We start from the raw sequence: 9758 nt of genomic DNA on the forward strand, positions 1-9758 counted from the left end.
ATAAAAAGACACATAAGGAAAGGAATCAGATGAAGCACCAAAAGAGAGTGATACATCAAGTGGCAAACCCAACACTACACATGAGATGTAGACTTCAACAGACAAAGAACTGATAGATACACCTCTGAAGACATCTGCTAAAGACTAAGGCAAAAGGGTAGAGTCAGATTTCCCTTCTGGATTAGCAATTGATACATCTTTAACAAAAACCAAAGGGAAAATACCAGGATTCTCTATCAATTTTGACAAGCCTTACCACTTGATGTCATTGGCAGAAAAGGTACTGGCTACAGCTGCACTCGAAGCTCAGGCGAGTCAGGCATTAGCACAAGAAGAATCTAAGGACAAGCAATTGATATAGTCCACTTTTGATGTTTTGAACCGGCTTGTATCGTAATTTTAAGCAGATGGGATCTCAAGCTCTTTTGGGAAACTTCAGCGAATAATTGAGTACAATCCTAAACAATATGATTCTTTAGTTATAATTTCTGCACTTGAGGCAAAAGACAAATGTTTTGAGGCTAGAAAGCAAAACTTTTTGCAGATGATATCAACTGAAAAGGCAAAACTTCACACATGTCTACAATCTATTGATGAAGCCTTAGCAGAACGAGGTAAAGTATATAAAACTTGTCTAGTTTTTTCAGAGCTCACTACCTCCCTAGAAAAATAGATTATGGATTGTAAAGGCCAACAACTTCAAATTTCACATGCTTACAATCCGCCATCAAACCTAACAAGTTCTCTTGAAGGTCCAGTTTTGGCAGTCTTGGATCAAATATAAAAGTTAGAAAAGGAAATGGACAATATGATAAGGAGAGCCATAGAGCTTTGGAACTTTATAGGTCCCCAATTAGACAACCTGCTTTGTCATAAAATAGAGTGTATAGCAAATATGCAGCAGGAGGATCCGACAGAATCCTAGGCTATTAAATACTATGCTAGACTCTTGAATGGGTTAAACTCCATTCTAGACTCACTTAAGCAAGGGTGGGATACTTAATTTTCATTTCTAGGGACTTTGTATGCAGACATTTTTAAATATGTATAGAGACCGGCATATATATGTAAATCACTTGTACACAGTTTTTTCTTGTATATATTCACCCAGCTTTGTCATTGATGTCAAAGGGGGAGTAGTATAGTGAAAAATTAATGAATATCATAGGGGGAGAGTACAAATGTAAACAGCTGCATGGATGTAGAGGAAAGGGGGAGCACTTTCAAAGATAATATCATTTTACACATGAGTGTTGCCATGAATGCCAAAGGGGGAGATTATTGGCAATTGACACTCATCCGGTAGTCACCTTCTGAGGTGAATTGCATTATGGGTTGTCATTGATGAAAACTCATCTTCTAGAGATGGTATATCTTCATTTGGATTCATCACTTTATCATTTTGTCTAGTTAAGGCCAATCGGTATACACCCTATGGTTTACACTTGTTAATCGGTTATTCTTGGTACTGGTAATTCATATTATGGAACCTGGTAAATTCATTTGAGGAATGTAAGGTAGCGTGCTAGACCGACATCAAATAAGATCATCAAGATAATTTGTAATATAATTTATGATCTAGGAGGAAGCCGATAGGTTTATTTTCTTTGTGAAGGTTGACATGATGAACAGGTTACAAGTTATAAGGGTATTTAAGAGACATCAGTTAGTGATGGATTACATACATTCATACGATTCAACTTGAGATGCAAAAAAGTCAGAGATTGATAGTGTGTGAATTGATGAGCGAATGTTAGCATATGTGTGCAGTTGCACGTGCATAATTCCAACTAGTAGCAGAACAAAGTATCAGTATCACTGGTTCAATTAAGGATCTTGGAGATACAACCAGAACTTATCCAGCATGATCATATGCATCATTTAAGTTCAATATTATTTTAAATCATTCTATAATGCTTTGTAAGTCAATGAGACTTTCATATATGTGTATTTGAGTAGTGAACTCTAGGCGATAAGTCTGTATGCATATGCATATCCCTCTATGTAATATTTGTATACCTTGATCAAGTATATAGATATTGTGGGTACTAGACCCATTGTGGTTTTTCCTTTTACATGGTTTTCCACGTACAAATATTTGTGATATGGTATTTCTTCTGGTGTTGATTTGTTTATGCACTTTAATTTTATATTATGTCATCTGATTGATTAGCAATAAGTTCATAAATTCTTACACAGGTTGAACACTGATTCACCCCCCGCCCCTCCCCCCCCCCCCCTCTCAGTGTTTTTGGATTCCAAAAGAGTGGAACTAGCAAACCATAGCTAAACTTGTCTAAATCTCCTCCCCAACATGGATCATATAGAAAAATACAAATAGCTCATGATATGCATGTTATATCTTTCTCTTCCTCTCATGGATCACCTAGCAAAACATAGATAGCTTGTGATATCCATGTTCATCCTTTCTTCTCTTCATGATCTCATAGCTTGGCTATTTGTGGTTCATGATTTGATGCATTCTCTTGTTATTTTTTATGTGATTTCTTCTATCCTTGCGATGGAATTTCAAGAATGATATTAATGGTTGATACATTTTAATTATCAAGGTCTCTTCAGCTAGTTGACTTGAGGTCTTATTTGGGTTTTTATCTTTTATGTTATGTGTATTTTATATTTATTTGTCTTTGTTTGCCTTTTTTGTCTTTTTTCATGTTTTTTGTGTTCTTGCATGTGATTATGTGAGTTAAGATCCTAATATTTGGAGCTTAATTAGTTGAAATCAATGATGTCTTATTTGCTTGTGATCTTACTCCTAATTGCTCCTCTCTCTCATCTTTCATTTACTTTACCATGAGTATTTGAATAGGATCATATTCTCATTTAAGTTGCAGCTAAATCTAGCATCGTAAATTATCACTAATTCAATTTACACCCCGTGTTGGGCTCCCACTTTAGTGTATCTTTCCATCGTCCCCTCTCTATGTTCGATTCAACCTTATTCTCCAGCTTTGAGGCCATGAACACTCGTTGGTCGGTCCCATGGTGAGGTACCCTTCTCCTTGGCACTTTATTTGAGTCCTATTTGCAAAGGGACCAGGGCGTGGAATGCCCTAGTTTGGACCATGGCACCTTAAAATGTCATGTTCTCTCTCAGTGGGGCCCAAATTTGAATTGGGGTAGGTACTATATTTCCCCAATGGAAATTGATCATCGTGGCTACATATGATCAGTTGAGGTTAGCCTAATAAGTAAATTACCTAGGGAACCCTATATAAAGACATTATCAAGTAATTTCAATGTCCACAAGCTATGTAGAGCATTCATGCATCCATCAAATTCATTATCAATCATTTCTAGATATCCTCAAGGTTGCATATTCATCATTCAAGCATTGTGAAGAAAATTTACTATTGGCATTACAGATATTGACAAAACTGGTTAATCCAGTGAACCTATATATTTGTTGAGATTTGTCATTGATGACTAACACTAACCGGTGGAGTAGTGTATCTCAGTAGAAAAGGTGATGCCTTGAAAACAACATGGAAGCAACATCATAGATAGATGATCAAGGTTCAATCGGTTCAAGGGAAGACAAAATAAGCCAACTGGTCTGTCATTCAAGAAGATTGGTGTTAACGTTAGATCTTCAAGTTGGCTATTTTGATGATGATATAGTCACAACAGGTGACTTAGGAAAGAAGGTTTGAGGTCCTATGCAAACTGGAACCTCATTGGCAAAAAGTAAAAGAGGCTTGACGGAAGTTGTATGTGGGAAAAGCAGTTCAATGAAACTTGAATTATGAAAATTATTCAAAGACTTGCCCACACACCAATGGGACTCTTGGTGCAAGTTATGGAGCTATGAGGAATAGCTCAACTTCCCAAGGGGTGTTCCATTGTTCTCTATCTCACAAGATCCCTCAAGCCAGTGCCTTTTCTCTCAAATCACTGAGCAAAGTGACTTAGGGATGACAAATGTAAGAATGAGGGATATTTTAAATCAAATTTAGTATGAATGCATCCTATCTATGTATGATTCTAAAAAATGAACTAAACTAGATGATAAGATGACAAGATTAGTAAAAATATACTATTTAACATGATATACTAGTTATATGATTTAACTAAGATGGTAGAAATGCTTCTAAAATGATTATTAGATTCATTTCTATTGCAAAGAGAGGCTAGATGCTTGCTAAAATTGAGTATAAGTATGATGATAAAATGGAGGGATTAGGGCTCTATTTATAGGAGAAACAGGGCAATGGATTGTTAGGATTGAAGGATCTTATCAAGGGTCACGATTGAAAGTTATCAATCCATGTTTACAATTCTCACCAATGAAATGGTGATAGTTGTCAACATAAGACTACTTGAGAGGAGATGTAAGAAGCATTAAATGCTTGAGAAGACCTCATGGTTACCTTAGGAGGTAAGGGTTAAGGTTAGGTTAGGGTTATCCATTGGATAAATCTTTTACCCAAGGGGTAAACTCTTGTACAAGGATTAAGGAGATAACCATGGTCAAAGCAATGAATGCTTGATGAGAACCCTGGGTTAGATGAGGGTTGAGTTAGGCAAAAAGTCTCTAACCATGCCACAAAGGGTTAGTTAACCATTAATGGTTTGAAAGACTTTGGGGACAAATTTGTAAGAGTCCTTCCAAATTTGGGGGTATTCAACAAGTTAGCTTGTTGAAGGCATAAAGGCTTGAATGCCTTTGGAAGACTTTACTCCAAATTTGAGATGTGACCTCCTCAAATTTAGGGAAATGAGATATTTGAAGGATTTAGACTAATTTATTAGGATTAGATGGATTCTAGAAGAATTTAGGAAGAAAGTTAGGAGGCAAGTGGGAGATGTAGGAAAATGCAAGTGGGTGAGGGATAATATGATTTAATTAAAATAAATTGCTTTATTTCAATTATGTTTGCAAGTGGAGGATTAAATAAATTAGATTTATTTATTTGGGGTCAAATTATTTATTTAAATGTAAATTTAATTAAAAGTGGAGAGAAAGGATTTAATTAAATAAAATGATTTATTTAATTAAATGATATAAAAGGCTTAAGTGAATTTAAATAAATAAATAAATTGAATAATATATTTAATTAAATAGAGGAATGTGGATGATTTAATTAAATTAGATTTAACTAAATATAGGAAGGAGAATAAAATGAACGTTAAATATTCATTTAGGAATATGGTCATTTTTATACGTCTACATTTTGCCCCTCTTTGAAGTGACGTGTGTGCACATGTTGATTCAAGGAAAACTGATGTGTCATCAAAATTTGATCATGATCAGTGCGATGTCGTGTATTGAGATGTTCATGTCATGCCCCAGATTTGATAAATGCTATTGATAATGCCCCCTCAGGAGATGAATCAAAATATGAAAATTTGATGTGATTTTGACAATTGTTGATAAATTTCATCGCATTTTAAAATTTTGTCTGTGTTGAATATGTTAATTTGATTCATCTCCCGATAATGATGTTTGTTAGGATTAGAAGTGAGACCACGAGCAATTTACATGTTCCACCACTAAACCCTAATTTCTGTTTACCCTATAAAAAGGTAAAAAGTGGTTTCATTTGTATCATTTGTGCTTGTTGACTTTGGAGAAAGTGACATTTGGAGAGAAAGACAAAATGTCGGTTCCCCATGCTTCTCATTGATTCGCACGCATTGGTAGGTACTGGAGGCCCACCACATATGGACCACCAGTAAGTCATCAATTTTTGCCCCTTCTTACTTTTTGCTCCATCATTTTTTGTCATGTTTTTCATTTTTTAACACGAAATGTAATGGTTTAGCATGTAGGGTCTACACCCTAGCGCATATGATAAAAAAGGTAGCGTGTAGAGTGTTAAAAACTAGGGTAGCGTTTGGGTTGGGTTGGGTAGCGCATGGGAATTTTAGGATAGCGCATCTAGGACTTTTAGCATAGAGGGTTAACAGGCTAGTGCTTAGGGGGGAAAGGGTAGTGCGTAGGTGAAACCTAGTGCATAGGGTCAACAAGGTTGTGCATGGGTGGAATAAGATAGTGCGTACGTAAAACCTAGCACATAGGGTTAGGGTTGCAGCGCATGGGTGGATTAGGATAGTGCATCGGGGTTTTCTAGCACATAGGGTTAAAGGGGTGGTGCAAGGGTAGAATAGGGTAGCGCATAGGTGACTTTCAGCGCATAGGGTAAAGTTGACAGCACATGGCGGGATTTGGCTAGCGCATAGGTAGCAGCTTAGCGCATAGATAAAAGTTTGTAGCGCGTAGGCAGAAAATGCGGGAGAAAATAGGATTTTGTGAGGGATTTTGAGTGGAAGGTGTAGACGTATAAAAATGACCATATTCCTAAATGAATATTTTATGTTCATTTCTCTATTTAATTAAATTACCTGCATTCCTCTATTTAATTAAGTAAATTACTCAATTTATTTAAATTAAATTCACTGTACCATTTAATGAATAAATCATTTTATTCAATTAAATCCCCCCTATCCACTTTTAATTAAATTCAAATTTAATTAAATAGTTATCCTAAATTAAATAAATCTAATTTATTTAATTTCCCCAAATTACAACCAAATTGAATTAAATTAATTTTATTTCAATTAAATCCTATTATCCCTCCATCCACTTGCAAAATCCTACATCTCCCACTTGTCATTCTAAAACCTATTTCTAATCCCTTCTAGACTCTTCTAATCGCTTCTATATTAACCTAACCCATCTTCTAAACTTTGTCACATCCCTAAGCAAAGGGAAGTCACTTGTCAAACCCTTAAAGTCTTTGATAACCATTAAAGGCTTCAAAACTTCAACCACTTAATATCCCCAAAGTCTCCCAAAACATTAATGGTTAATTCAACCCTCTTACATGGTTAGAGACTTTTTGCCTAACTTAACCTTCATCCAACCCAAGGGTCTCATCAAGCCTTTAATGCTTTGACCATGATTATCTCTTAATCATTTGCACAAGAGTTTATCCTTAGATTAACTCTTAATCCAATGGGTAAGCCTAACTTAGGCTTGACTCTTACCCTCTAGATAACCATGAGGTCTTCTCAGGCATTTAATGTCTCCAACCCCTTTTCTCAACCAGTCTTATGTTGCCAATTGTCACCATTTCATTGGTGCCAATTTCAAACATGGATTCCCAACTTTCAAACTCAACCCTTGATAACCCCTTTCAATCCTGACCATCCATTGCCCTATTTTTGCTATAAATAGAGCTCTCATTCCTCCATTTATATAGAGAATCCAAGTTTGTAGTATCATACTTATGCTCAAATACATTCAATCTTTTACATTTTATATATACTCATCATTTTAGCCTCTCTTTTAACTAGGAATTAGTCTAAATATGCATGTTTAGAATACTTTCTTTATCATTAGCTTAAATCATTAACTAATATAGCATGCTAGGATAGTATTCATACTAACCTTGTCATCTTATAATCTAGTTTATTGCATTTTAAGATAATGCATAGCTTAGGATGCATTTCATTCTAAAATCTATCAAAGCATCCCTCGTTCTTACATTTTCCATCCCTAAACCATTTTGCTCAGTGACCTGAGAGAAAAAATATTGGTTTGAGGGACATTGTAAGATAGAGAACCATGGGACCCACCTTGGGAAGCTGAGTTATACTTCATGACTCCATAGCTTGCACCAAGAAGTCCTGTGTGTGTGTGTGGACAAGTCTATTGGAATATTTTCACATATTGAGTTCTATCAACCCTCTTTTCCCGCATACAGAAGGAAGATAGGTAGGTGTTTGCCAATTATTTTTTTATTTTTTTATTTTTTTCGGGATGGGTGCGATAGTCAATCTGCGTGCTTGTTGTGTGTTGTTTTGATAAATTGTCCGATATGAATTCTGATATGGTGTTTTGATATGGATTTTTGATATGGATTTGATAGATAACTTGATTTGTTTTTCAATGTTTCAAGTTGATGTTGACCTGGTGTTGATATGGATTTGATATGATGTGGATTTTGATATCGATGTTTGATATGAACTTGATTTGATTTTCAGTGTTTCAAGTTGATGTTGATATGGATGTGAAACTTGAGTTATTTTTCAAGTTGATATGGATGTGAAACTTGAGTTATTTTTCAAGTTGATATGGATGTGAAACTTGAGTTATTTTTCAAGTTGATATGGATGTGAAACTTGATTTGTTTTTCAAGTTGATATGGATTTGATAGATAACTTGATTTGATTTGCATTGTTTCAAGTTGATATGATCTGATGTTGATATGGATTGGATATGATGTGAAACTTAATTTTTTTTTCAATGTTTCAAGTTCATGTGGATATAATGTTTTGATATGGATTATTGATATAATAGTGGAACTAATATTGAACATGTTTTGCTTGTGACAAGAGCGGCTTGGGGTTGTGCAATCGCGAGAGTGATTTCCAAGACCGTGGTCTTTGATTCCACAATTGACACGGGCAGACAAGGACATCATTGAGAGATGTGGATTATCCTCTTTGTTAGAGATGCCCTGGTATATCATTAATCGAGGTTTATTGATAGCTTTGGCAGAGAGGTGGCATAGTGACACCAACAACTTTCATTTGGCGATAGGTGAGATTATAGTGACACCTGAGGATTGCTACCGGATTTTCTGGATTCCCGTGGTAGGTGCACTATTGTCATATGAACAGACGGAGGAGGGTGGGACAAAGGCCCTTCGCCGGATTCTGTAGGATGATATGATTTGCGGTTATGAGATCCCCTGGTAGGAGTTTATTGATTTGGATTACGCCCCTCTACCATCAATACTGGTAGGTTTCATAGGTGGCTTCTTATGTCTCGAATATAGGTCGAAGGGACTGGCAGTGGGACAGGGGTTGGTTTTGGAGGACATGGTGACGCAGGGTCACCGGTTTGCATGGGGGTCTGCTATGTTGGCCCACTTATATAGGGACTTGCATCAAGTGGTATACTTGGGGTATGGGATTTTATCAGTTGGGGTTACCTTGTTACAAGTATGGGCATGGGAACACATTCCCATAGCGAGGCCACTTGCAGACAAGGCTAGGCCAGTTGGATGGGCCTATGCATATGGATACAAAGTATAGTTGTCCAACGTAAACTGGGAAAACTAGAGCATTGGAGGAGGGTGCTTGATGATATAGATATAGTTGTTTGGAGACCATATATGGAGTGCGAGGTGTGGGAGGAGGATGGGATGGAGATTCCCTATGTCTATATGTCCCAATTTTTGATAGGTATTGAGAGATTCCTGCATAGCCGAGTTCAGCGACAGTATGGACGACAGTAGGGGATACCATAGGGAGCATGCTTATATGCTTGACGGAGGCAGGATGTGCCAGAGTGGGGACCCACCATTGATAGCATTGTGGCAGTTGAGGAGTATATGCACCTAGCCAGCCAGATATGGGACTATGCCTATGGGGTAGTGGATGTGGGGATGACTGACGAGTTCGTAGCACTTTTTGTGGCTCATGTTGTAGCCAGGATATCTGATCCAGCGAAGATGATTCCTGCTTTTGATAAGGATATGGATGAGCAGCCGAAGAGGCTAGGGAGATGGAGAGAGGAGGGAGAGGAGTTTGATGAGGGAGGTGGGGATGGTGGAGGAGGTGACAATGGAGATGGTGGAGGAGGTGGCCCAGGTCAGCGTGGAGATAGAGGGAGAGGAGATAGAGGTGGAGTTGGTGTGGATAGAGGGATACGGGTTGAGAGAGTAGTGCGGCGAGTCATGGAGGATAGAGGCAAGGGAGGTTTGTCGATTGGAGATGGGGGTGGT

Source organism: Cryptomeria japonica, chromosome 4 (genome assembly GCF_030272615.1).
Source record: "Cryptomeria japonica chromosome 4, Sugi_1.0, whole genome shotgun sequence".
Taxonomy (NCBI): domain Eukaryota; kingdom Viridiplantae; phylum Streptophyta; class Pinopsida; order Cupressales; family Cupressaceae; genus Cryptomeria; species Cryptomeria japonica.